Below are 22935 nucleotides of genomic sequence, written 5' to 3' on the forward strand. Positions count from 1 at the left end.
ATTATGATTTCCTATCTACAATAGTCTTTCACCTTGCCTACATTTCAAGTATCTTTCCACCATTTAACTCCACTCATAAGGTGAAAGGGTAAGTCTTACCCCAAACCAAGCCCAGCTATAGCCATAGTTCTTCAGAGTTTGCTCTTCTACTCCTTGATGGAGACTCACCACCACGTTAAAGGCTGGCTGACCGCGTGATCACAGTCTTGCCAGGGCTCCCATTACAAAGCTCTCTGAAGCCAGTTCCAAGGAAATCATCAGTAGTGCCGAAACGCTCTCTTCTCTTCTAGCAAGACTACCTCATTTGTTTCTTGGAGTTAATGCCACCTCCTTCAGCCACTCCTTACTGTGGCTATTACCGACAGGACACAAAAAAATTTTTTTCTAATCTCATTTTTCTCAAATTCACCTAAGATAGTTTGGACTTCAAGTGTTAGGTTCCTTTACCATTCGGCCCTTTCAGCTAAGAAAGACTGCAAAACAGATTTGTGATTTGCACACCTCTTACCGCTGGTACTCTTAGATGTCTTCAGTGATCCCATCTGAGAAATTTAGAACCCAGCTACCCTAACTCGCAGCTCTCAACCAGAAATAACTGTGAGTCAGAAGAATCAGTCCTTCTCACGCCCTACTTCTTGCCTGTCGGTCCACTCATATACTTTTCTATCGCGCATGCTCAAACACAGCATCATAAGAGAAATAATGCACAGGGGATACTCAATGAAAAAGTTTTGATGACAAATGTACATTTAATTTATCCTACAGAGATACAGAACCCCAACAGTAACAGGCCCTGGGAGGGAAATACCATAAATATTGTTTGGATAGGCAAGTCATTAATTCCTAAAAGAGGCTATAGATCCTATCAGGTGAATGAAACTAAATCTTTAAAAACTATCAATTCCAAAGCACCCATCCAAACAAGAACACATCTCTTCCATGTCTACTAATTTGCTAAGCTGCCTAGGGGGGAGAAACTAGAAGTGTGGTCTAATAACAGGAGACCTCCCACTGTTCTTCGGGGTGCTGTGTGTGTGTGCGTGGATGTGCACTGGTGCTGTAGGGAGGGTAGGGAGAGGGAATGGGAAGGTTGTTTCCCTAGGACATGGATAACTGGAAAGAGGATAGCGACTCCTTTTTAAATTTATATCTGCCTAACTTACTTAAAATCAAAATGTATACATTATAGATTATAATTATTCAATACTCCATGTTTCCAGAATGGTCATAGCTGAAAGAACACATCCTTGGCTACTAGAAAAAGCAGAAAAGGAAAAGAAACCCCACAAGAGAGAAGTGTGTAATTTGAGATCAGGAAGAAAGGAAAGAAAGAAGGAGGAAAAGGTGACTGAATATTAGCCAGTGGATATAAGAGTCGGGAGTAGAAATGTACAGAAGCAACTTGCTTTGTTATTAACAAAAGTCACATCGCTTCTCAGCCTTTTGGCTAAGATCAAGTGTATTAACGAAAGTCACTCGTAATAGTCCTGCTAAATAAAGTCATTCTTGCTTCTGATTAAACGTGGATCACTTTTTAAGCTAACTACATAGCGAATCCTAGATGCCACTTTTACAATCTTAGGAATTCTACTTTCTCCCTGAAATATTTAGTTCAGAGAAAGTTTGTTTGCCTCTACTAAAGGATGTGCTTTAATTTCCATGGTTTTCATTTAGACTAGGTTATTGCTTATAAAAGCCTTTGTGAAAGAATGCATCAGCTCCTACTTGCTTTTTATTTTCCGCAAAGTATCAGAGAGCTCCGTGGGCATCTCTATAGCTAATGCTGGTGGGAGGGGTCATTTTGTAAGAACCTGGTCACAGCGCTGAGCTTTCCTCAGTAAAGCCCAGTACAAACAGCATTTCGTTGTATGTTATTTGTTTGTGTCATTTAAAATTTGTAATCTGATTAAGCGTTAAATGGGATTTCAGCACTTGGGCACAGTTACCTAAAGCATAAACAAATGTGAAATTATTAGCAAGAAAGAGAGACAAACAGACAGATGGACTAACTTTTGCTTGACTCCACTGAACCTCCAGAAAAAAATCTGTCCCAAATCAGTAACAAAATACTGGATTTAGATTTTCTGGACAGGTGATATAAATAAAATACATTACAAAAGATGCACTGTTTTACATCCACCATGTCCTTAATATTTTCTGGTCCTTAATAATGAGTTTTGTTTATACTGGAACAAAATAAAGAGAAATTTAGAGGTGATTTATATTCAGATCCCTTGCAGTTTAAGCATGACAATATCTTGTTTTCATTTTTTATCTCTCAAAGTTTCCAAGACAACTGGATTTATGCTTCAGAATAATTTCACACATTTTCTTCACTTAAATCAGTTAAATCAATGTGAAAAATAACCAACATTTAAAAATACTTCTCTTTTTTGAATAAACATCCACATCAACAGGAATAAAATTCTCCTTCATCATTCCCATGTTACAAAAATGCAGCTATCTCTTGCTGGAACATCACATTCATCCCCAAAACATTGTTAAACATGGATGATGTACAGGCTCACTTTGAATGCATGGTGGGGGAGTAACAACATGCAAATAATCATGTCTTGGCACGTTACACTTTAAAATGCTAAAAACAGCTATTCCAACTTGATTATGAGTTAGCAGTGTCTTTTAGGTATAGAAGCTCCATGTGAATATTCAGTGTGATACATTGTTTTTCATATTGCCTTAAGTGGTACCACCATCCTTGGACGCCATAAGCACTATTGCGTAATCCACCCCAGGTACAAAGGAATGCTTCCCTAGATGTTTAACGGATTGTATGAGCTACTCCTCTGTAGCCTCACCATCCAAGCCTCTGATTAAGCAACACACTATGGATATTAACCTTAAAACCATGCTGTTAGAGGAAAAAGCAAGGAATCCTATGGTAATGCAATTTAGTAAGTCATGAATTCTCCCTAATAGAGTCTACTGACCAGAAATTATTTTTTGAATGTCAGCCCTGCACAAGACACTGTCTAGTTGCAGCTATAAAATATAAGAGGTCCCACCATTTACTGAGTAGCTACTCCATGCTGGTCACTGTACTGGTAACTATCTTCTAAATGTTAGTGTGGGCAGGCTTAAATGCCAGGCTAGAAAAATCTAGAACTGAGCCTGGAGGCAGTTGGCAACTGTTAAGAAAAATTTTAGGGGGGGTCAGGAAAAAATGTATTCGTTCTGAGAGCAGAGAGAAACATGAGACTGACAGCATTGGGCATGGACAGTTGAGAGAGCGAAAGGTCAGCAACAAGGGGACCATCAGAGGGTAAACAGGAAGGGTAAACGCCAAGGCAGTGCCCATGGAATGCAAGGCCAGGGTCGGAAATGAGAAGCACGAGGATAAATTAGAGGGTCTGCTGAAAACCCAGAGAGAGTGAGCAGGGAAAGTTAGCGCTAAGTCAGAAATTCTACTTTGGGGAAACTTACTCCATCAATGTAACTGCACTCATGTGAAGGGTTTGCATGAGTCAGGAAGCAGTACGTGATGTTGTACTAACCCACAAAATCCCAGGCACCTAACACGATGACCCTTTTTTGCCCCCAGTTATGGCACAGTCATGTGCTAGCGGGGCGGGTCTCCTTCATCGTAACGACACCATCTGGAACACATGTTGTCCAAGGGGTCTTTACAGGAGAAGAGGGCATAGGAGGGTTGTACAGAATAGATTTAAGGTTCAGGCCTGAAAATGGCTTCTATTAATTCTACCCTTGCTGTCTATAACCCGGACACACATCCCCAGCCCCATCCCATCCACAAGACTGGACTTTAGGAAAGCACACATACGCAGGGAACACTTATGTCCCTAAGTTTATTTGTAAGAGCAAACAATTAGAAATGAGCCAAATACTCATCAGTTGAAAACTACTTAATAATTAGGTTATATCCTTACCATGGAAAGCTCTAAAAAAACAAACACTGACATAGGAAGATATAGAAGATACATCATTGCGTAAAAATCTCAAGTGCAGACAGGTCTGTATATCTTGTTACCTTTTTTTGTGGAGAGGAACAAATCTGAAATATTTTAATTACGATGAAACAATAAAAGGATACCCAAGAAACCCCTGACAATAGTACCCATTTCAGAGGAAGGTGTTGAATCAGCCTGGTTTTTGTTTTACTGAAAAATAAGGCAGCCTAGTTTTATTTTTACCCAAAACCAACTGAGACAAATGGTTTCGGTATTTTCTCTCTTCAATAACCAGGATTTGCATTATTTTAACAAGGAATATCAAGTAACACACCTGTTAGGGTAATCTAGTTTTTAATGAATTCAAGCATAATTGCAAGGTAAGAAACTCCAAGACAAACCAATGTGGAAGGCCAGCAAAGATGTGAATTCGAATGGTTTCGGAGCATTTAATAGCGCTTGTATTTAGAGACTTCTTAATGGAGGGCAAACACAACTAGATGCTGATTATTTTTCCTTGAATTGTTTCTTCCTAAAAGCCCCATTTAAATTTAGCTTGGGATTTCCTGTTAATGTCTTAAAAAAAGAGTCAAAGCAGCTGTTTGCTGTTGATGATCTGTGTTCGAGAATTTGGCTCACGGTGGGTACTAGATTTTGCGTGCTAAGAGAGGACAGAAAGAAACTTAAGTGCTACCTAAGTAGATTTTTCATTTCATGAGAATCCCACTGTGTTTCTGGAAATGAAGGAAACAACTCTATCTAGCCAGTTATCCTGTTTGAATCTCTGTTCCCCCACCTCCAAAATAGGGACTGGACATCTACCTAATGGGGTCTTTGTGAAGAACGAAGATGAGATAATGTATCTGTTAGAGATGCATACAGTGGTAAATACAGAATGTCATCTCCCCCCAACCTCACCCGCCCACCATACACACCCCGGGAAGCTTTCTTTGATGTCTTGAATGAGACTAGGATCTTCTGTTAACCTGATCTCTTGTACTAGGTGCCTCTTCTTCCAATATTTAGATTTTTTTTTCTCTCCTACTAGTGTGCAGTGTCTTGCAAACTCTCGCATTCCACATTTCTACTGCAGAGCCAGGCATGTAGCTCAGGAATTCATTACTAAACTTAATGAGTGAGTGAAAACATTCTTGATCCTCCCGCGGGTTCATTTTCCCCACAGTTAGCACTAACATTCTAAGAGAAGAGCATTGATGAGATGAATTAGACAATGGTCATGGAGGAGTGGCGAGTATCTGTCTTTTAGGTTGGCCGTGGAATGTCTTACTGATTACATGTATGCTGTTGGTAAGGATGTGATTTGTACTGAGCTCAAATCCATTTTGGTCTACTCTTGCAATAAATAGTTACAAACAAGTATCAAATACTTAAAATGTACCAGACGTTGTTTTAGGCATTTACATTTCATTCTCTCAACAAGCCTATGGAATTGATTCAGTTATTGCCCTCATTTTACAGTTGAGGAAACTGAGAAATGGGTAAAATATCCAGCCCAAGCTAATACAGCTGCTGTTGGGAGAGCTAGGACGTGGATCTAGGCAACATGGGTCCAGAAGGCACATTCTACTATACTACCTTAAAATGAAAATTTATCTTTAATATGGCACAAATGCACCTGAAAATAGTCAAAGTAATTACCTATTAAGTTCACTTGAAAGTGGATATTTTTAAATGATAGTATTGGTGACATAGAAATAGTCTGATAATGATACAATCCTGGTGGTACTACAAGGTGACAAAAAGATTTTGGTAAACAACTTAAGAATATGTGGGATGTAGGGGTGCCTGGGTGGCTCAGTGGGTTAAGCTTCTGCCTTTGGCTCAGGTCATGATCTCAGGGTCCTGGGATCGAGCCCCGCATAGGGCTCTCTGCTCAGCAAGGAGCCTGCTTCCCCCTCTCTCTCTCTCTGCCTGACTCTCTGCCTACTGGTGATCTCTCTCTCTCTGTCAGATAAATAAATAAAACCTTTAAAAAAAAAAGAGTATGTGGGATGTAATGTGTACTGTATAAGAAGATGGCCTAGAAATCAGAGAGAGTTGGCTTTGAACCATTTTCATTAAGGATGCTAACAATTAGTATCACTGACACATTGATTTCCAATCTGGAAGTCTGGTCTAAAGAAGTACAAAACACAAGGAAATTCTGTATAAAACATCATTTATATATGTATTTGTCTATCTTTTAACAATTCTTATGGGAAGATACTTGTATGTAAAGCATATGTGGAAAAGTATATTAAACATATATGTACAGTTTAAAGAAAATTACACAGGACCACTCCCCAAATACTCCCCTTTCTGACTGCGAAAGGGTAAGTGCTCCCCTGACATCTGTAATAATTCCGTCCTTGTTTTCTTTTACAGATATCATCACCTTGCAGCCTTTGACAATATAGCATAGTGTTACCTATTTCGAAATATATAGAAATAGAGTCACACAAAGTTTATTATTGGGTAATTTGTGTATTCCTCTTACCATTATATTGTGAGGTGCAGCTATCTGGTTTTGTGCAGTAGTGGTTTATGAGCATGTAATGAGGGACGTATTTGGCTTTCTACCTGCATTCTTTTTTTTTTTTTCGTAGCTACATTCTTAGTTTGCTTTAGACTTATCCCACTTGTTTTGCATCTCTCTTATTTTTTTTTCTTCTTTTGAATTTTTTTAATGTGATTTATGATTTCCATTTTTTGTGTTTACCTTTGGAATTATAACATGCGCACTTCTCAAAGTCTAAACTTTGTCAACACTTTTATTTGCCTACAAATATATTATTAATATATACAGATTATTAATGTATTATTATTGACAATATTTTGGCTATCTTATTTAGTCCTATAACCATTATTATTATTTTATAAAATATATATTCATTTAGATTAATTCCTATATATGGCACTTTGTTCTTCTTTTGGCAGGTTCTGTTTTCCATCTCAGATCACTTTCCTTCTGCTTAGGAGGCATGTTTTAGAAAGTTCTTTAGTGAGGGTCTGCTGGCAACAAAGTCTCCCAGGTTTTGTTTTTCCAAAATGTCTTTATTTAGCCTTTATATTTTAATGAAACAATTCTAGAATGAGAGTTATTTTCTCAGCATATGTTGAGATATACACTGCCCTCCTTCTCAGTTAGAGCTGACATATCCCTTTGTGTCTGCTGTTCTGTGTCCTCACCCTGTCATACCCAGCTGTGGACTTCTAAAATTCTGTTTGGGATTCGTGAATCTCCTTGAATCTGTGTATTCACATATTTTATCAACTCCAGAAAGTTCTTGGCCATTTCTTCCTTCAACTATTGCCTCTGCCACACCCTCACACCCTCTCCTGCAATTCTTCTTAGACACTTAGCAACCCTTCTCACCTGTCAGCAACATGTCTTAGCTTTCTGTATTTCCTCTTTGTTTCTGCCCTCTGCCTCATGTCTTCTGTATCGTTCCAATTTTAGTATATGTGCTGCTGAAGCGAGCACTGCCTCATGTCTTCTGAATGATATCCTAGGTCTCTCAAGGTCTCTTCAGCTTTGATTAATCTGCCCTTACACTTTTCAACCTCATCTTTAATTTTCATTTTATTTATTTTATTGAGGTCCTCTTTAAGTTCTTTTGTTTTTTGTTTTTGTTTTTGTTTTTTTTCCTCCCAAATCTGCTGGGACAGTTTTTTTGTTTTTTTTTTTTTTTTTATAGTTTCATGTATTATTTACTCAACTTCTCTTTAATTAATTTAAACAATAAGGATGACTATTTTATAGTTTGCATCTTACAATTCCAGTCTACATCCTTTATGGGTCAGTTTCAAAGTTTCATTGCCCATGGTTCAATAAATTCCTCAAGGTAGATTGGCTTTAAGTGCAACACCAGCCCTCCCATCAGCCCTGCCTTCAAGTAGTTAGGTTTCTGCCTGATAACTCTATTATCCTGCTAGTTGTTGGCACTTTCAAGAAATTTTGTTTGTGTGTTTTTTTAAAAAATGCTATATCCAACATTTTTAGTTGTGGTCAGAGGGAGAGATGGTCTAAATAAACTAATCCAGCATAGTACCAGAAACAAAAATCTTTGATTTGAATTGTTTGATCATTCAACTGCCCAAGGGCAGTGCATTAGATGAGATAATCTTCTGTATGTCATTTTCCTATAATGTTTACAGAATCACGATGAGGCATCAAACAATAAGAGGGCTAATACAAGACAGACTGTTCTAGTAGGAGTATTTGGACCTAAAAATTGAGAGACCTGAGCTTTGCTATTTTCTTTTTTTTCTTTTGGCCGTTGGCATTCAACCATATAATGTTAACCACATACTTAATTTAAATATTGATATAATTTTCCCACTTATAAACCAAAAGGAAAATATGTTTTACTTGTGGCTCCATTTTTTGGTCCCCATAAATAAAATTATCTCAGCTAAGTGAGGAGTTCCCAGGAAGAGATTTGAGGATACTCTGTAAATTCAAAGTTCTAGATTTACATGAGCTAAATATCTTTACAGTTGGTTTTCACTGCAAAAATGAGAAACATTACCAATAAAAGTACTTAACCATATCTCATCAGGAAATTCTAATAAAAGATACTTTAGAACAAACAAATAAATGTACTTCCTTCTTCCTTCCTTCCTCGCTTTCTCTTTCTTTCTTTCTTTCTTTCTTTCTTTCTTTCTTTTTTTTCTTTCTTTCCTAAACACAAGGAAAGAAAACATTCTGCGCCGGATGACACAATTGCTTTCCTGCATGGGCACAGACTGAGAACACTTTTATTTAATTGTGATGAATTCTCTTGAGCCCTAGACAATATTTTACTTGTTTTGCAAATGTCTGTGATTTATGTGCATACATCAATGAGAAAGCATACTTCACAGAAATTAGGGAGACAAACACCTCAGTAGGCCATTCTGCCTGAGAGGTACAAGCAGGCCTCCTCCCGGGTGAGTCATCCTCTTGCCACTGGGAAGACAAGCGTCACATTCCAGTGGACTGGGCAGCTATCAACCCCCACCCCCACAAAATTAAAAACCTGTAAAGTTCTGCTAAAACTGCCATAACTAAGGATGTTTTTCTCCTCACCCATTTCCTTTATTTTGTGACTTGCCTTTGTTGAAAATGGCTTATAGTCTGAATGAAAGAAAATGTCCTAAATGTAAGGAACTGGAGGGGCCTGATGGTAGATGTCACCGGCCCTCCTTTCCTTCCCACTTCCCGGTGTAACCATCCAGATAGTTACACTGTCACTCATCAGCTGCTTCCTGTGTTACATGTATTATCTCATTCTATTATCACAGTCTCCTTATTTTTAGGTGCGGTAGCTCCCGAAGAATGGAGGAGAAAATTCACGAATACAGAAGAAGACTTCCAGGCAAAAGGCTAGCAAATGTAAAGGGAAATTTGAACGAAGGTTGATATGACTCCAAAGTCCTTGCTTCTAACTGTTGGCTATACTACCTCTTTGCATTAAAGCTTCCTGAGGCAGATTTCTCTTTGGAACAGAAAAAAGGGATGGGAATTTTATTGGTCACTTATAAAATAGTCACTTCGTTGACAATGGCAAAATGCTGTCTGAGGCACTGCTTTGTGTTCACCAAATTGTTTCCTCCCCCCCCCCCCCGCCGGACCCACAAGACAATGACTTTTCCCAGTCTCTGTTGCAGTTAGATTGGCACCGCTGACTGTGTTCTTCCCAAAAGAATGTGGGCAAGAGAAGAAGCGGGACAAGCTCAGCCTTGTCATGAAACTTCCTACAGAATTCTTCTAGCCCTCTCTTTCTATTATTTCACAATCTTGGAGGTCAAATGCTGAAAGTAGCAGTGACAAAGGTGGCCCACAGCCTGACAACTAATGGCAGTGGTCACTGAGACGAGAGCTATAGGCCTTTACGTATGAAGTCACTGTGGCCTGTTACAGTAGATCGCCTACACCACCTTGGACACCACCTGTGAACCATGGGAAAGTGTATTCCATAAAGCCACTAATGTTCTGCTGACATTTTCCCTTTCTTTCCTACTTTTAAGGACTCAGGCTCATTATCGGATTTTACAAGTTGTAATAACCGCTCGTCTAGATTAGAAAAAAATGCTTTTGTCAGTCTGTGGAAATTAACAATGGTTCCGTTTTCATCTGGGACAAATGAACCATAATTTGCTTTAATGCAAAAATCAATTATACATGAGCTCTTTCTTCACAATGCTTTATTTTTATAACAGTGAATTCCATCTAGGGAAAAGGAGACTATGGGAATCCAAGTGATACTGCTACTTAAAATGGCTCCGATCTGAAAGATTTCCTTCTACTGCTGCTACAATGCTTTTCACCAGATGATACACAGGCTTTGGTGACATCACAAGAACTGAAGATCTAACTGTGCTGGGGTAATTGTAGTGGATTCATCAGATCACCTGCAGAGGGAGTGCTGGCCAAGTATTAGGTGTGAAAGCTCTTTAAAAGGCAATGTGTGGACAGAATCAAAGGAATGGAGAACAAGGAAGAAAGCCAAGGACAAAAGGGTCAAGGAACAGGAGAAAGAGGAAACAGATACTATAGAGTGGCACTATGAAGAAACAAGAGTAGAGCTCATGCTAGGGTGATCTAGGGTGTTTTGGAAATATGCCAGAGGAAGATGAGTGATGACCAGAAAGCCAGGAAATACTGCTCTTCTCTACTTCTACCCCTCAAATGGAGGATCCCATAGGAATGAGGATTTTTAAGATCCCTAACCTTACTATGGATTTGCAATATACACATTGCAGTATGCGTTTCTTTGTTTATTAAAACCTCTTTTCTTTCTTCTTTTTTTTTTTTTTTTTTAAGATTTTACTTATTTGACAGAGAGACAGAGATCACAATTAGGCATAGCAGCAGGAAGAGAGAGAGGGGGAAGTAGGCTCCTCACTGAGCAGAGAGCCCAATGCGGGGCTCGATCCCAGGACCCTGAGATCATGACCTGAGCCGAAGGCAGAGGCTTAACAGGCGCCACCCAGGCGCCCCTAAAACCTCTTTTCATATCGTCATTTTAGGGTTGTTTTAAGAAGTTCAGTGCAGCTGATATTCCCAGATATTTTAGATGAGAGTGAAGATAAATCAAACAAAATAGCCCAGAGACATTATTCACACTCCAGTGAAGAGCAGAGACGGTAGTGTGTACACAATCCTTATTGTGCAAATAAGAGGCCATATGATCTCTGCTGTAGCAGTAGCATCAGTATTCTGGGTCAGCCCAATTTATGAAGCACAATATGTGTTCTATACCCAGAATTACTGCTGACTCAAAACACACTCAGTAAAAAAGCAGCTTAAAAAGCTGATTTTTATTTTCTATTTAGACTCCTACAGTGAATTCATTTTCAAAACTCTATGATACTTTCTCAGTTACAGCGTTACATTTTCACTTTTTAATATGTATATTATAAAGAATAAACTAAGGCTGGTATGCAAAAAAAAAAAAAAAGAAAGAAAGAAAGAAAGAAAAGAAAAGGAATCACCAACAAATTCATTAACTGGGATCTTAATTATGTCTATGATGAGGATACGCATCTTTTAACTTAAACAGGAATCTAAACCTTTCTTAAGACAGCTCACTTACATGAGAACAGGAACTGAAAATGTTCGGGATTGCCTTTGCTTCCTTCTCCCCTTCAGTGTCCTGCGGGTGCTGCTCCTTCTATACTCAAGCTTCACCCTCCTGAGAAGCCTTCCCTGGCCTCCCCAGGGGGATGCTTTTTGATCTCAGAGCCCTTTGTTGATACTTCCATCTCAGACCTTCTCCAGTTGTGCTATACGCATGTTGCTCCCCACTTCAGTAGATGGTGGGTTCCTTGAGGATAGGAACCATGATCCATATTTGTCCTTTGTTACATTCACTAGAAGTTTATTCAGTAAATAAAACTAAGTGGAATCATTATACATTTTTATGGTTTTGCAAATGTCCAAGGTTCTTATCTTTGCCTGAACTTTGGTTTCATGGATAAACGTGAACTCTCTGCTTACTAGGTCTGCTCTGCTACTCTAGTTCTACTCTTGTCTAAGGAAGCTATTCAACCTCATTTGTCACTATGTCACCCCTTAGAAATGCTGTGCTCCTCTGCCTCTCTAAACACCTCTTCTGATTTCTCCAAATAGGATCAGTTCTCGATAGCTCACTCAGTACACGCTTGGAAATCCTGCTCTAGGCACATGAAAACAAACAGCATCCTCTCAATACTCGAGGGGCTTAGAAATGGTTTGGGGAAGACAGAAGACTTTCATTTAACAATATAAGGCCCACATTACAAAAGCAACACTGTAATCAGTAAACTTGAGTTGACTTCGGGCTTTCAAATTCCAAAAGCCATTCATATATGTCCTCTCATTTAATACTATTTTTCAGTAAAATATTACATCTACCTGAGGGAGAGCTATCTCATAAAGGAATTAAAATATATTCGATAAATATGTTATTTCATCCCGACTGTACAAAAGAAAAAGATGAGTCCTGTAAGATGAATAGACCATACAGCTCATTGGAGAAGCAGAGGCAGGCTGGAGGCGAGGGCTACCTACTGAAGCCTAGTTCTCTTGACTTGGCTGTTATCCTGCTTGCTTCAGGACCTTGGTGTTAGTCAGCATGTCTTTCTGACATGTCTCCTTATGCCTCTGTGTCCATTCTCACAGGAAAGCCCTCTTCTTTGAGTCCTAGATCAATAGTTAGAAATACAGAAACTTGAGTATCACTATTCTGTTATCATCAAAAGGGCAGACCAGAACTTGAAACTAAGCATCTTCCCCTTATCCTTTCCTGTTAAAACACTCTGCACTCTGTTAGCACAGAGACAAAAAATAGACCAGGCAACAGATTTTAGATGTTACTTTTTTGGGTGTTTAAGAATTTTTTTCTAATATTTTGGTTATAACACTGAGGTATATATTTTTTGTTAAGGAACAAATATTAGTCTGAGCATCAGGAGTACAGAAATTCAAATTATCTCATCACCCTCCTCCTTCCCCTGCGCCTTCTCTGGGCTCACACAGCTAACATATCCATTCAACACTTACCATGTGCCAAGCACACACAGTTCTGTGTCTTTCTGTCTAATCTTCACAACATCCCTACCAGGTTGGTATTTCTGTTCCATTTGATGGTTGAGAAAACTGAACCCTGGTGAGATTAAGTAATTTTCCCAAGGTCAGGTAGCAAGAAAGTTAGGTAAATTTAGGTAACTATGGATAAAATTCTGGTCCTCCTGTCCTATGAGTAGCAATAAAGGACTACATAGACCAACTTTCAGCATACAAAATGCAAAACACATTAAAGAAGGCTGCAAACTCAGGGCAGCGGCTTATGGTTCTTCCTGCTACATGTTTTCAAAACACCCTGTATTGTTTTCTTTGTGGAATTTATCACAACTCATAATTATGTTATTTTTGCGGTCACTTGTTTAACGTCCTTCTCCCCGTTACGTTTTTCCTTCAATGAGGACAGGAACTGTTTCTCTTTTCTTTACTTCGCTACCCCAGTACTCAGCACAGTGCGTGACAAGCGGTGGGTTCCGTCTAGCCACTGCACAGATCAGTCTCTTCTGGCCTCATCGTCTCAGCAGCTTTCTTAAGGGTTTCTTTGCTGCCTTTTTTTTTTTTTTTCCTTTTTAAAGATTTTGTTTATTTGACATAGAGACAGTGAGACAGAGAACAGAAACAGGGGGGGTGGGAGAGGGAGAAGCAGGCTTCCTGCTGAGCAGGGAGCCCAATGTGGGGCTCGATCCCAGGACCTTGGGATCATGACCTGAGCTGAAGGCAGAGGCTTAACGACTGAGCCACCCTCTCTGGTGCTCTTAATTAACTCCTCTTTGGTGCTCTTAATTAACATTTTAGTATTCAATATAAATACCTGTGGAGCTCATTTCCAGCAGAAGAAAAAAGTATACTGGACCCAGACCTGGTCGTATGCATTAATCTTTGTGCTTAGCAATAGGATCATTTTGAGTAGTGACTCCAAATAACTACACTACTATGAACTCTAGCTATAGGTACACTTTTGAATAGAACCAAGGCATCTCACAGAAGCTGTCTTTCATTTTCATGCCCAGTTCGTCTGAAACAGATAAACCTTTATGAAATATGTACACTGATATAAATTTTAATAGCATAAGATGTATTTTTTTCCTGAGGAGTAGCCCATACACTTTGAAAACTCTGTTTTCAATGTCAAAAATAAAATCTGGCTTTGTTTTTTTCCTAGTATATTCGAGTTTCCAGATGAGCCATTCCTCTCTATGGTCCAAGCGCTTAACCAAAAAACTCTATTCTTGGAAAATTACTTCCAACCAAAAAAAATTTTGCAAAAAATGAAGAAGAGGGGAAAGAAGGAAAAGCTTTATGTGGGCAGAAGAACTAACAAATATGATGGTTGGCCTAGTTAGTAGGCTAGTATTTTAAGAGGAGTAAAATATATCTATATTGTCCTTCGTCGTCCTCCACCCCAGCAGGGACTCTCTGGGCAGCTGTCCTTAAAGAACAAGTCAAGGTCATTGCACAATTAAAGGTCAGAGCTAGGATCTGACTCCAGAGCTTGCGTCCTTCCCTCTTTATCAGTTGTTCTCAAAATTCAAGGCACATCAGAATTTCCAGGAGGGACTTTTAAATCACAAACTGCTTGGTGCCACCTGCAGAGTTCCTGATTCAGTTTAGGTCTAGGGTGAGTACCTACCATTTGCATTTTAACACATTCCCAGTGTTGCTGATGCTCCAAGTCGAGGCACCACACTTTAAAATACATTGCTCTATACAGCACAGATGTCGCACACTGACTGCAGTGAGACACATACCATGACCTATTATTCTGGAACTGTGATGAAGAACTCACAAATTTGTGATGAAGTTTTTTTTAATCGATCGACCTTGATTACACCTCACATAACAATAACCCTCTCTTGGTCAGTGATATACGTTTAGAGGTTCACAGATCCATGATAGTCTGGATTTTTCCAATCAAGTAGCTTTCAGGTCTGATGATATGATTATCGGGGCTTCTCTCTCATATACCTCAACTCGCTTGATCCTCACAACAATTCTATGACTTAGGCAAGGCAGGTGCTGGTACGGTCATTTTATAGACGGGACTTCTAAGACTGTGAGATATTAAGTAAAAACATAGATTTTATCACTAACACATAACATAGATAGGCTCAAATTTCCTTTTCTTACTCTGAGTCTAGGTTTTTTTCCACTGGTGGCACTGCCTTCCCATTTGAATCATTTCATGATTAGTCTTTCACTTAAAAAAAAAAAAAAAAAAGAGTTGGCAACACAAAATTAAGTCATAGAACTCATTATATATCCTGTGTATCTTAGCATAAGCTTTATATAACAGAAAAGAAGAAATTCCTTCCCACATCTTCCCCCTTCACCAGAGAATGCAGTGCTCTAAAATAATGTTCTCAGTCGGGGTTTTTAAAACATGCAATATTTCACCATTCTCAAATTCATTTTCCAGAAGGTATCCTCTATTGGTAGGAACAGATGGTGCAGCTGATTGCTAATAGGACACGGAGATAATTGTTAGTAGGTTAACATTTAAAATCTAGTCCATTTGGGAGTCACCCAAAAACTGCTACATTAGTAACACAGCTATCAGTGGCATGTGGGCAAGATATCGTGTGGTTCTTGGTCTGCATTCCAGGGCACCAAATTTATAACCTGTCTCAAAGGTTTGTACAAGAACACGTACAATGAGGTACTGACAAGACTATGAAGTCTTTAGACTTCTTCCACGCTCCCTGGAGACCAGTGAGTTGTTAGCCTGTTCATCTCATCTCCATAACGTCTTCTGCATTTTCATCCCACGGCCACCATCCACATGCAAGGCTAGACTGCACTAGACTCCCAAGTGTTCTCATTTCCTCCAGCCTCTCTCCTGTCCAATTCCCTTACACCTTGCTGTGTGATTAATCTCCCTGAAAACGGGTCTGAGAATGTGACTGTGGACTCCAAATCTTTCAATGACTCCCTGTTTTTTTTCCTGTTGACTTAAATAATAAAATTCAAATAGCACAATAACCCAAACCTTTCTACCCTTACTTCTACTTTTCAATCTACTTCCCACTCATGTAATTCCGGTGTCTATTTGTCCAGAACTCGTGGCTTGCTGTTCCCCACACATCACCTATGCTTTCACATCTCCTTGACCTTCCACACGATGACCCTCTCTTGAAAACGCCCTTGACAAGTCACAGTTCCCATGCCTACATTCCTGAGTCTCATTTCTTCTTCAAAGCCCAGGTCCAAAGCTATCTCCTCCATGAATACTTCTTCAACATTCTTAGAAGGGTATAATCTAGTCTTCTCAATTTTTACGATTACATTTCTACATTTCTCTTACAATCCTTATTTTTTTTTCTATTCTACCTACTTTTGCCTTACTCCACCAATCTCTAAATTTCTAATTCCATCATTACTTTCCTGTGCTTATAATGTTTATTGATTTCCCATTGCTCTGGGGAAGAAGACTGAAATCCCCTAGGGGGCTTATGGCTTTTTATATATAATGCTCTGGGGTCTCACATCCCTTCTGCTGCAGTCACCTGCACTGGCCTTCTGTCTCTCTACTAATGAGAAATGCCCTCCCTGTCTCAGGGCCTCCACACCTGCTCTTCTTATTACTTAGACTTCTCCACTGCACCTCCTCTTACCTAGGTTATTTATTTTATTCAGCATCCAGCGGTCAACTCAAATATCACCTCTTTAAAAAAGCGTCCCTTATTACCTGGGCAAAGTTAGCACCAGCACATTTTCCCACTGTAGCCCACACCGCAAACATTTAACTGCCTGCTTCCTCAACAAGCATGGAATTTCGTGAAGGGCAGGGACTAATGTTTGTCATAGTTCCTGTTGGATCCGTGTTGCCCAAAACAGTGCCTGTATAGATAGTAGCTGTTGGGTCAGTATTTGTTAAATTATTGAAATATAAATAAATAGAATGCCAATTAGATATGTTTTTATTGAATGATCGAAAGTTTAAGTTTGCCTTATTCCTTATCTCTTTTACCAGGCTGTAAACTCCTTGATTTAGTTTTGTACTCCCAACAGCTCAATCATCTACAGCTGGTAGGTACGAAGGAAACGTGAGTCAAACGAGAAAATAAATGAATGATGAGAAGAATGGACAAATGAATGAGTTGGTGAAAAAGAAGTGGTAATCTGACTTTTCACACCCTCTTCAAATTCTTATAACTCTTAGAATCTTCAAACACTTCTAGATATGAAAAATAACCAAATATTGTCTTTCACACTTTACATACTAATGGCTTAGTATTTACTAAGTGTTAATATTCATTGAGAGACAAAGAGAAAGGGAAAGAAACAGAAACACTATTATTATGAAAAAGATGCAGTATTGATATCTGATGTCCATGTTCAGAAGATCCTTTATTTTTATAACAATGTGGATGTGAGTGTGGGGTGGGGTGTCAGGTGGGGGGCGGGGCGAGGGGTTTACATATAAGGACAAAAGACATTATAGGTGAAAACAGTCCTTGGAAGAAAGAAACAATTGTTTCAGTATGTTTCCTTTACACAAAGAAATCAAATGAATTCCGTTCTGTGCTGGTAAGTTTCAGTTCTGTGACATCAGGACTGACCTGTGGCTGCCCTGTCTTTTCAAGAGCCAGGCCTTGGCACCCACATCCCGGTTTCCTTTCCTGCCTGTCAATCAGCCCCTGGGCGATGAGACCCCACACACTCACAGACCCTTTTCTTCTTAAATCTGCCTGACATGTTCTGTGGGTGCCCTTGGGCAAATCATTTCATTCTCTACAAAATGAAGGGGTCATCTAATAGTGAATATTCAGTGATTGCAAGGCTTTCCTTGCTCTCTGTTTTGGTCCACAGCTGCTAGTGCCTTGATCCATTCAGTATTTCATTCAGTATTTACCAATTACTGTGTATCAGGGAATGTTCTAAGTTCTAGGGATATGAAGGTAAAACAGTGACCTCAAATAACAAAAATCCTTTCCCTCAAAAAGCTACATTCTTGTGGGAAGAGACAGACAATAAATAAGACAAACAAAATATGGGATATGAAGTACAGGAAAACTGAGGAGGGGAAAAAAAAAAAAAAGCCGTGGAAGGAGACTGGGGGAGTGTGAGCCAGGCGCTGACCGAGTTGCTGGAGAAGGTCTCAGGGCCGGGCGCCGCTTGAGGAAAGACTCAGTCTGTTCCCTCGCTATCTGCCCTGACTCCTAAAAAGGACTGCTGACTTAGTTCTGTTGTGGATTTGTGCATCTCTTGTTTCTTGCCTTAAATCTGATTGTTTCTGCTCATCTTCAGTAGAGCCGCAGCCATGGTTTTGGCCCCATCATCCCTTGCCGGGACCCAGTGACTTCCTTCTTGGTTCCCTGTTACTATCTCTCCAGACGCCATCGTCCCCTCTGCTCTGCCAGAAAATGTCATCTTCCTTATAATCAACCCTAGCATCAACTACTTTCTGGAAATTCCCGGATTACTTTCAGCCCTGATCTCTGGCAATGCCCTTCCCCCCCCCCCCACACACACTGCCCCAGCTCTCACCACGCTTCACCCTTTATTTCCTGAACATGTCCATTCCTCGTTTAACTCCATGCCTGCCCATAAATACTGTTCCCCCTGCCCAGGCTTCCCTTGCTCCACCTCTCCACCTGGCCCTCCCAGACTCTGCTCATAGAGTGACTCCTCTGGGGACACCTTCCCCCCTTCCTCTGGATGCCACTGGCTTCTTCATCCTCAGCACTCTCTGCACCTTGCCTCTTACCTCTCTGCTATTGTCATCACACTGCCTTGTGATTTTACATTTTCTCGGTTCTACCCATCCTTCCAGAGAAAACTCCATAACCCTTCATACTTGGAATTCGGTAAATTCTCAGTGAAACTCATGAGGGCGGAGAGAACGGGGGGAGAGGGTCAGGGAGGGAAAGGAGACTCAGTCGTGGAAGAAGGGCAGCTGTAAGACAGGAGAAATCCCTGCTTCCTAAAAGCTATGGATTAGGAGCAACCTTATGGTGCCTCAAATTCGAAAATGTGAGTCCTCAGCATTAACCTTCTTCCTCTTCGTCTAGCTCTGACCTTTTGTCCCAGTTCCTATAACTCGGGCTTTTGCAACTCAGCCCCCACCTGGTGGCCCAGTTCTGAGAATTCACCTTCTGTCTTGCTCCTCTTTGCCCAAATCTCTCTTTTGGAGACCTGCCTAATATGTCAGGGCTCTCCAATGCTGGAAGTCTATCCTGCTCTCCCCCTCCCCTTTCTCCTTTTTTAATCTCTGCCCTGCCCGTGAACCCAGGCAGGTGTCCAGGACCCTGCTAATCCCTGACAGACGTCCATGATTCTGACTCCTGAGCACTACACATTCCTGTGTTTCTTCCTTGCCTTTCACTGCCTGCCTGCTGTGGCCACCAACCCCTACCCCCCCTCCCCCATACCATCTGACTATTTAGATGACCACCTGCTCTCTAAGGCCATACCCCTCAGAACCTGTGCTTTGCCTATTCAACTGGCCTGCCTCCTAAAACCTCTGGACCTTGGTCTGGCTTGATTGCTTTCTTTCTTTCTTTCTTCTCCTTCTAGATCCTTCCCACCCTCCCGACCCCCCACGTTTGCCTTGCTTCATCCTGTCCACTCTGATAAGTCTAGGCACACTTTGATGGAGAAAGTCTCCAGGATATCACGAGGTTTGCCCAGCCCCCTTGAACATGGCTAACAGTATTTGGCTACTGGGAGCTTCTCTGCCAAGGCTCTAGTCCAACACTCTTGTTCTATAAACGAGGCCACTGAAGCCCAATGGTGAAGTGATCTTCCCAAGCCCACACAGACAGTCTGCAGAAGAATGACCAGCTAAGGCCTCGGTTTCCTGTGTTCCAGTCAAGAAGCATTCTTTTCATTACATTCTGTCGTCCTTGTAAACCTGCTTTTCACAAGTCCAGGCTCTGTAAAACAAGAACCACAGACTCCCTTGAAGGCCCCTTGATACAATTAGAGTGTTAACCTGCTGCCAGCACCTTTTCAAGCAAAACAGATCCTATTAGATGAATCAAATCTCCTTCAAGGCATAGAAGAATGTAGAGAAGCAGGAGGAGACCACAACTTTAATTATCTCAAATAGAGTAATATTTTTGAATTTCTCTTCTGGATGCCAGTAAGCATGGAAAAAATGATCTAGGGATCCAAAGCAATTAACCGTTTGAGAGAAGAAAACAAATCAGAGAGTGGTTAATAACGAATCATCCCAGGAGGCATAAATGACACTCTACAGGAGACATTCTCCAGACCAGTGCCTTTAAAAACAATTCAATCTGTGGCCTAGAAGAAGACATGGTACGTCTATTGAATGTATCTTTCTAGTGAAGTGACAACTGGCACATATTTAAGGTAACTGACTAGCGCCTACGGGGGATTCAGAGATGTATTAAACAAGATCTTTATGTTGATGGGTTTAAAATAATTGGGGGGAGATGGCTATGTGTACAAATAATTATCATTTAAGGCACAAAGTCATTGTGGTATGACCAAGAATGCAATAAAATTGCTGCAAAAGTGATTTCTTCCCACCAAAGTGGGTGAGCAAGAGTGTCATGGAAGCAAAGGCATCTGGGAGGTCAGAGGTAGCCCTGAACCAGTCCCCTCTCCTCGGTCCCCCAACCCCGCCACGGAACCATGAGAGTTGCCCTGAATACAGGCTCTGTCTCACCTTCTGTATCCAAGCAGTTATCAAATCTGCCACTTTCAATGCCTAAAATATCTTGCAAACCAGGTTTTCCCTGTGCTGCTACTTTAGCTCAGGGAATTGTCACTTTTTAGTAGATGTCTCAAGCATGGCCTGGCTGATCTCAAGTCTCCAGCCTCACCTCCCTTCAATTCATCCTCCACACTGCTGACAGAATGATCTTGCTGCTGATCCGATCACGTCACTCTGGAGGTTAAAATCCTCCAGTGACTCACCATTTGTAAGGCCTTCCCTGATCTGGCCCCTGTTATCTGCTCAAGTCTCAATTCCTATTCTCTCCTTGTACATTATGTTCCAGCAATGCTGAATTCCCCGAACTTCCTCTAAAAAAAGCCTTTCTCTTTTATACCTCCCCGATTCTTCCCCAGGTGCTCCTCTATCTGTAAACCAGAGCACCGACCAGGCTACATGATTAACAAGAAGAGCCATCCCCATAATCAGAAGGACTCCCATCCCCTGCAGAAATAGAAGGTCTTTCTATGCCAGGGGCTCTCTCTTCTGTACAGAATGTTCCCAGCAATATCACGCCACCCTAATCAATATCAAGTGTAGGACGCAACCCTTTTTGTGGATCCTTCTTCGAAGACTTTTTATCTAGTAAGACCAGAATTGTTGGGGCGGGGGGGCATGGAGGGAAGTGAATGAGATGACAAAAAAGGAAAATAACATTCCGTAAGTACATACGGTGTGTTTCAAACATTACAAGTCCTATTTGCTATGTGTACCACATTTAAACTTTGCAACAAAGTAGGAATCTTTCTTCCATTTTAAAGATAGGGAAAATTAGGCTTACACAAACTGATTGTTTCTCCAATGCCATTTCATGAGGAAGGAGTAAGAATCACTTTGTAAGGGTCCTAATCCAAGTCTCTTTTCTTTCCATGCCCTTATCAGTGCCTGCACTGTAACCGTGTCTCTGAATCATTCAAGATAAACATGTTGAATTTAGTTTTAGTGGAATCCTATATTTCCCCTGATTCTCGGAAAATGGATCATTTACATATGGTAGGTACACTATACTTTCTTACCCTCACCGGATAGTCCCAGACGCAAAGCTAGTGAGCAGACCACACAAGCAGCTTCTAGTTTCTCTTCCCTTGATATGAGAATTCGAATTGTGATTTTATACAAATCACAGTTACTTGAGAGACTTCTTAATATAATGCCAACTTTTTATGAAAAGAAAATAGGGACCAGAAGAATCCTACAGTACTTGAGTGGTAGAAGCTAGACCAGAACCTCCCAGACAAGAAGAGTTTATCATTTCCTGATCCTCGAGGGCTGAGCATTCTCTCACACAAATCTGTAGAGTCGGTATTATCTTCTCTATTTCAGGGATGGAGAAAGCAAGGCTCCGAGAGGTTGAGTCACTTAACATAAGTCACCCCGCTAGTTAGGGGGTAAGAGAGTAAGGATTCAAACTCATGCCTCATAATGTGGAGTTTCTGGCTTCAAACCCCACTCCCCGTGAATGGTTCACATTTCATTTTCAAGTGTCCACAGACCAAAAAGACCCAAAGGAGGGCGTTTTACCAGAGGCCAGAGCCTTGTGACTGGAAAGTCACCAATTTAGATAGATCTTCTGGAGGCTCACTCCGAGCAAGACAGAAAACACGAATCAACAACCCCAGTAATGTGAACAGTAATTTTCTTTTAAACACTTCAACTTACTTTTTTTTTTCTTTTGAGGTTATGTTTAGCATACTAAATTATATAGAATAGTGTTATCTGTTATTTTACTTACATAATGTCATTTTCTTGTGTCTGTTTGCTTATAATAGTGTATATGGGTATCTGTGGGGTGCCTGATTGGCTCAGTCAGGTATGTTTGACTCTTGATTTCAGCTCAGATCATGATCTCAGGGTCATGAGATCCAACCCGGCATGGGGCTCTATGCTGGGCATGGAGCCTGCTTCAGAGCCTCTCCCTCTCCTCCTTTTGTCCCTCCTCCAGCAAAAAAAAAGGTGGGGGGGAGTGTGTACTGATATCTAAAAATAAAATCAAGTAAAAATATATACTCTTGTTCCATACATCTATGAAAAGCAGAGTTATACTGTGTTAAAGCAGGAAACACAGCTCTTCGATAATCAAGGGTAGAACTGTACTATGTAGAGAAAGAAAATCCTGGCAGACCTCTAAACATGGAGAGAAGACCCTGTTAAAGACCGCCAGCTTCTATTTCTATCATTTAGAAGACTCCAAGGGCAGAAACAAAAACATGATATGCTGATTCTAAAAATCCTTGACAAAATACCAGTCTAGAAATTAATATTTATCACATTTTCAG

The 22935-nt window shown here is 40.5% G+C and overlaps 1 protein-coding gene and 1 non-coding gene across 10 annotated transcripts in view; one reads left to right on the forward strand and one right to left on the reverse strand.

Moving 5' to 3' along the window:
- Positions 1 to 22935, reverse strand: part of DLG2 (discs large MAGUK scaffold protein 2) — a 1545411-nt gene that overhangs the window by 824051 nt on the left and 698425 nt on the right. The window lies entirely within an intron of this gene.
- Positions 1428 to 1616, forward strand: LOC123389601. Its single transcript, XR_006604228.1, has one exon. It is a non-coding gene; the product is annotated as a U2 spliceosomal RNA (small nuclear RNA).

The sequence above is a fragment of the Mustela putorius genome, unplaced genomic scaffold (genome assembly GCF_011764305.1).
Source record: "Mustela putorius furo isolate JIRA1106 unplaced genomic scaffold, ASM1176430v1.1 tig00003987_pilon_pilon_pilon, whole genome shotgun sequence".
In the NCBI taxonomy this organism is placed as follows: Eukaryota; Metazoa; Chordata; class Mammalia; order Carnivora; family Mustelidae; genus Mustela; species Mustela putorius.